This window comes from Centroberyx gerrardi, chromosome 20 (assembly GCF_048128805.1).
Source record: "Centroberyx gerrardi isolate f3 chromosome 20, fCenGer3.hap1.cur.20231027, whole genome shotgun sequence".
NCBI lineage: Eukaryota > Metazoa > Chordata > Actinopteri > Beryciformes > Berycidae > Centroberyx > Centroberyx gerrardi.
This window is the reverse complement of record NC_136016.1, coordinates 16756929-16763753: the sequence shown is the minus strand read 5'-3', so window position 1 is coordinate 16763753 and position 6825 is coordinate 16756929. Positions and strand designations below refer to the sequence as shown.

The 6825-nt window shown below is 39.4% G+C and overlaps 1 long non-coding RNA gene across 1 annotated transcript; it reads right to left on the bottom strand.

Annotated features, from left to right (window-relative positions):
* Nucleotides 1-3331: 3331 nt before the first annotated feature.
* LOC144542966 (uncharacterized) lies at nucleotides 3332-5208 on the bottom strand. The gene is made up of 3 exons (XR_013507536.1): nucleotides 5152-5208; nucleotides 3828-3940; nucleotides 3332-3427 (listed from the first exon to the last, which is right to left on the bottom strand). It is a non-coding gene; the product is annotated as an uncharacterized LOC144542966 (long non-coding RNA).
* Nucleotides 5209-6825: the final 1617 nt, after the last annotated feature.

Genomic DNA, 6825 nt, shown 5'->3' with positions numbered 1-6825 from the left:
CTTCTCCCTCTCCTTTGGCGTGTCCTCCCTCACCGGCTGATACACAGGTGAAAAAAACAGAAAGATATCCGCAGATACACCCGCACTAATCTCGACTGCCTTATTCCCCCTCCTGAATATAGCTCCCGCTGGGTAACGGCCCCCGTATTATTAGTCCCTTTGCTTTTCTTGCCGTAAATCGATATTTTCTCTCTCCTCTTCCTTCCTTCGTCTCATTCGCATCAGCATCCGGGTCCCACTCCCTCTCCATCCTCTCGCGCTGCCCCCGCCCTCCTCATCTTCCCTGAAATACGCTTATCTCTGCATTCACCTCGGTCCCGGCCACACCGGGGCCTGTGCTGCTGCTGCGGACACCTCCCTCACTATTATGAAAGAGATTTGTAAACATCATCAGAGGCAGAGCAGAGGGGGGTTAGGGAGGCATCACGGGTCTGAGCCTTCATCAGCATGACTGGCATCCGAAAGAAGGCGTTTGATGATAACTTCTGTTAGGTGTCCTGCAGGGAACCTGCAGCTATATAGAAAATAGTCTATTAGGAAGATGAATGTGTAGCCTATAAATAGTGAAAAAATAAGCATTTCAAACCAGTGTTTCACCAATCATTTTATTCTTGTCAGGGTGAAAACATGCTATTTCAACATGCTATTTTGTGCCTTGTGCTTTGTTTTGTTTCCTTGTGTTTTATTTTCTTTGCATACCTGCATCATTTTGTTTTGTGATTGATTGGTGATTTGAGACATGTTTTGTGATGAAGGGCCATATAAATAAATTTGACATGACTGAAAAAAAAAGCCTCTGAAACAGCATTTAGACCATGGGAAACCCACAATAATTAAATTATTTTAGGGTGAGCACAGCTCCTTCAGGCATGGTGGCCCAGTATGGGGAAACTCTGTTTCAAACTAAAGTGACATCCACAAAAATGGATTTCCTTGTTGAAAAGACGTGTTTGGTACTGTTATTGTGATATTCTGATTCAAATAAATCACATAGGGGATGACACAGTTTTATAAAAAGGGTAAGTAGGCCATTTGAATTTATCATCTGCAAAGTGCCTTGAAAAATCTCTAAAATCTCAATTTGAAATGTTGTGTGTGGGTGGATAATTCCCCAAAGCCCAGTTTCAGTTGTGCTTAACTGCTTGATTTGCATGCAGCCACAAGGCAGCCATGGAGCAGAAATATGTCGAAAAGATACTCATCCTACTATTTTCCGGCTCGTTCACACGGGGCAGGCTCGGTCTCTTGAGGTCAAAATACTTGAGAAGCAATGAAAGCAACAAGTAGGCCCGGTCCAGGGCTACAGGGAAGAGCTGTTCTCCAGACTTGAGGGGACCTTCGCTGTCTTCCTGTCAAAGACACACTCACCCTGCAGAAGAAACCAGATAAAGTCCTAATGAAGCTGACTGGTAGCATGGAAGACAGCAGTCAGCGCTGCCTACCCCAGGAGAAAATACCAAATAAGTGTATCTGTCAGACAAATACATTTTAAATGAGGAACTTGGTAGAAGTTACAGTGTCTGGTTGCCCCACAAGCAGGATTTGAAAGAAAGAACTGAGGAGGCAGGGGAGTCCATGGAGCAAAGCTGAGGGAAGAAGAATGAGGACAAAACTTCCCAGTTATCAACTGTAAGGTTTTGAGGACAGAAGGAAATGTGATTTGCTGTAACTTTGCCTCATAAGCTTGCAGCCAAAAATATACCTTGTTTTTTTGACAGCTGACAGTCTGATAACAACCTTTCTCCATATGAACTTTGTCCATCTTACATTAAAGCAGAGATTTTGGATGCTTGTCTGTGATCCTTTGAGCCTTTCGTTAAGCTCTATTTCACAGCATCAGGGCCTTCTCTATCGTCCAGAAGTACAGAGGAGGTCACTCTGGAAAACCAGCTACAAAGCTAGCTTTTTTTTTTTTTTTTACAGTTTTATTGTGTCTATGTTTTATTATTTAATATTTCTGTAAAGCACTTTGTAAACAGCTTTGGTTCTTGCATTGCTTACCGTTTGTATTGTTTTTATTGTTTAATTTTTTATGTAAAGCACTTTGCAAACTCAGCTTTTTGAAAAGGGCAATACAAATTAAGTTCATTATTATTATTATATTATTACAAAGAAATCCCTTTGGCTCCTACCATCTCCAATCCCTGGTGAGAACAACATTTTTCCAGGCCCCTCCTCCTATCCTTCCCATAATCTCCAGCATAACAAAGGAGGAGACGCCCATTATCAGAGCTCTGGAAAAGTGACATTAGAGGCCTATGTGCAGGTACTAATGCGAGGGTTAAATAGAGATTAACAAGTTCTTTTTATTTCTTCTAGGAGTAAAAACTCTGTATTGGCACCTGGCCGATCAGCACCATGGAGAGTTCCAAATAACCATAGCATTTAAACATTATAAAAGACAGTAACCAACATTTCTGATCAGGGCTGGGGTCAATTCAAGAATAAACTCATCAATTCCATTTCAGCTGAGGAATTGGAATTGGAATTGGAAAAAAAAACCTTACAGGAAACAGAATTGGAATTGTATTGGAATTTCAGGAAGTTGGATTTAATTCCGTGAAATTCTATGAAATTCCATGTTTTTTTGTTTTCTCTTTCCACATATCTGATATTACATGTAGTGTTATATATTATCAATACAGAATATCATAAAATGTTAAAGGTACCTTTCAGGTGGTATTTGATGCATAACATGTAATCATAATCCATACATATTTGATTTGTTTAACTGTCTTTTATTTGATTCATAATGTTTGATTTAGAATGTTTAGCAAGTTGAGACAAACTCTCTTAGAAGTGGAATTTTATGGAATTTCATGGCATTCAATTCTGTTTCCTGTCATTCCAATTCTATTCCAATTCTGTTTCCTTAGAGCTGGGTGACATTCTAATTCAGATTCCAACTTCAGGAACTGAATTGAAATTTACCATGCATTCTCAATTCAATTTGTGGATGGTCCCAACCCTGTTTCTTATATAATTTTGTCTGTCAATAAACAATCATAATAATTACTTATCTTAACTGATTGTCAAACATATGTCATCAACACATACAAGGAAACAAATGCCCCTTGCACTGTAAATTGAATTACAGAGAGGCATATTTACGTTTGTACATGTAAGTCAGTTTGTCAGTTGCAGGGCAAGGGATGAAGGGAATACAGTAACTGTACAAACTTTGCCTTTATTGTAAAATATGTATATTTTTCTGTGCATAGATAATTTACAGTACATTCATAATCAGGTGTCTGTTACAGCACATTATGATCTAACATTGATGAAAAAAAACAACTAACATTTCAGGTTCAAAGAATGCATATCTATAGCTGTCATCACCCCTTCTCCAGTTTTTCAGATGGTTCAGTCCAGTGAAATGTGCAAGGAGGGGAATGCTGGGAAGGTGGAGGACCTTGAGGAAGTGAAGCTGTGATAGGAAAACCAAAGATGGGAAAAGTTATGCGATTGCAATAGTTTACGCATAATATGTGATTTAAAATCTTTAAAATGCATGCAAAATACAGTAAGAACATTTGGATTAAAGGGAAGGGAAATCCAGCCTAAAACAGAAATCTTATGGTTTTGGACAGTTTTTAGTGTCCAGTCAGTCTCTAATTTGTTCTAAATGGAGCGGCTTCAAGTTTGTCTCTTTATGACATCACCGATGAGAACCTTGGTTGTCTGTTTTCTAGCTTAGAAAGATTCAAACATTGATTGATCTGTGTGAGGTCACAGGAAATGCATGAATTCTATTTTAGGATGGATTTTCACGTGGTATTCTGAAAGAAATCAACAAATATGAATGATAATCAATAATGTGAACATACACTCTCTTAAGATCCATTTTCTCACAATTCAGGATCCCTCGGACAGGGTCTTTATACAGGCCTGGAAGGCGTCTATCAGATCCTTACAGTTCTCTTCTCCTTTCTCTCTGACACTGAAACACAAAACCAGATTTACAATCCACACACTAACCACATCTCTACACATGCAGTCAATCAGTTCTTTATTATCCTGTGAGGTCAGTTTGCAGACAGGGTTCACATAACATATAACACACAAAATACATAGCAAAGAACACAAAACAAATGACAAAAAATTACCACGTGCACATACAGCACCAAAAGCGATACTAAAAACTGTATAACATTGCTGATGAGACTGCTGGAGTGAGGTAGTTCACTAGACACACACAGCTACATACACACTGCAGCTAAATACAGTTGTCACTCTTCATTGAAGTGCTTAAGGGACATAAGAGGATTTCAGTGCAAGTTATGATATAACTGTAGAGACATAAACAGTAAATCACCAACATTCGAGAAGTTGTGGCACTTGAATTTGTGTGGGTGACACATGGAATGATGTCTCTAAACTTAATCTACACATGCATGAAAGGGATTACTGCAGTCCAGCATGAAAAGAGTTTATTTCAGTTTAAACCATCACAACGACTGCTTGTGTATTAAGCGATGTACGAGATGCAGCAGTGGGTAATCTGTGTAGCAACTGCACTCACAGTAATCACTGCTGCACGTGGACGTACACCAAATGTCCACTTCTGCAAAAGCGCACGTAACACGACCCAACTGCCTGGAATGTGCCAAGTCTCTGCCTATTTTAAACCTCAGGTCTATTTATGCCACACAGGACATATATGTTACTATAAGGGCCACCTGTAAATGCCATTCCACTTGGTCCCTGCGTTGTAAAGTGGATTTTCTGAAAGTCGTGAACATGTATTCTCCACTAACCCTCATTAGAGCTAATGATCTCCCCACAGACTCTCTTAACAAGTCGAGCCCAGATGACAAGTTAATGTGAATAAATTGGATGTCACGCATAGAAGTCGACGAGTTGTGACTGGGAATAGCAAAAGCATTTTCGGTCATGTGGAGTTGGATGGGAAGTGATCCGCTCTTTAGCTGCAGCCCAAACACACAGCGCATGAATCCTCTTCAAAGGAACTCAATTATACAAAGACATTCAGGGAAAGAGGCATGTGGCACCAACGCTCACCAGGGATTGTTACGCATAACTTGGCTGCAGCAAATTAAACGATTCCATTCAGGACTTTGAATACACACACACTAGGATAAATACCATTTTCAACATCTATAGTTTTACATTGTACCTGTCTGAACTCACCATTTGTCCACATCCTCTTTGATGACCTGGCAAGGTGCTGGCATAGCTGCATCAGAGTCTGGCATTTTGACAGAAAGAAAGCTGGAGTTTGTGGAAGTCTGCCGCTGCAAGAGCTACAGTCAAGTGGGAGAACGCTTGATTATGGAGATGGGAGGAAAGGGGAGGGAGGGAGAGGGGGAGGAAGGGAGAGAGGAAGAGAGAGAGGGGGGAGGTATGAGAGTGAGAGCATATAAGCTGGCAAGAGGGAGACATCAAGGAGAATATATGAAAGACTGAAACATATGCAACAGGATCGCTCGGGAAACTTAAGTTTGATCTCGTTTCCAGTCTGACTTTCCTACTTTCCTACTTTTTGCAGGATGTTTAAGTAATGACTGATGACACAACAGCCATGGCTGAAGTCCTGTTTCACCCTTTCACCCTCACTCCTTTCTCTGGACTTCCCTTTCCCTCTGATATTCTGTCCCATCCATGTACAGCATCCTACGTAATTAAAGGTATTCTTCAAATTCTTTAATTCCTGTCCTTTGTCTTACTGTCTCTCATGAATATGCAGATGACCTTTTGAGTCACCCGGTATGCATTACAAAGACGTGATAATGCATCTAAAATACTCACTACAGGGGAGCTGCCACAGTAGTTTTTCCTGAATAGAGATTGGGGAGCTTGTTTTTGTTTAACAGTGTTTTGTTGGCTTAAAAGGTTGAGTGCAGAGTTGTAGCTCTTGGTTAACTGATAAAACGTTGAATTAACACGTGATTTAACATGCCATTAGAATTGATGCAACTAATAACCTGAAACTAAACCTGAATTTTGTGGCTTTTTAAGATTTTTTTGAAAGCGAAGGAAGGTAGCAATTCTAAGGTTAATCTCATTTGGGACACATTGGTTTCTTATGTCTGACATCCAGCTCACACTGACCTGACAGCATAAATACAACACACATTTGAGAAATACATTTACAGCACCGGGTGACAAACCACCATTGTTTTTGTTAATGGACAAGGCTGACCAAACACTATTTTGCTGTTTTCCCTGCAGACACATAAAGTTAAAATAACTCTGTTATGACACGCTAGTTTTACAGGTACAGCTTGCTTCTCAAACTGAATACTGACCATGTTGATGAAGTAAAGTAATGGAAATACTATGGATATTTAAAAAGAGACAATATGAAAGACGCTCAAAAAGCAAAGAACACAAAATAAGGGAAAACATCATATGTAATCAATTAATCAACATCAACATTTATGACTAGATACCTACGGAGGTGAGAAGATGTCCTATAATTTGTCCTGGGCTACTCTTTTCTGGTTGACATGAATCCCATCCAACAGTGAGATATTCCCAAGAGACCATGTAAGACAAGACTAATTCTTAAAATTTAGGGAGATGTGTTGGGGCCTAAAAGTAGGAGGATAATTTCCCTATAACACACCTCTTTTTCATGTGGCAATCTGTGCCCCATTATTTTGCAGCAAAAAATAATTTTATTAACATCATCTAAGGTTGACCTGAGGTTTGTGGAATTTTTGAATGAAGATGTAGATTTTGGCCATAGCTCTAAATGTTACAATTAATACAACTTATTTGAATACATCAGCATAAATATGTTAAAATGGTAATTGAATATAATAATACTGTAGTCATTGGTAAATTAAGATTTTAGCCATT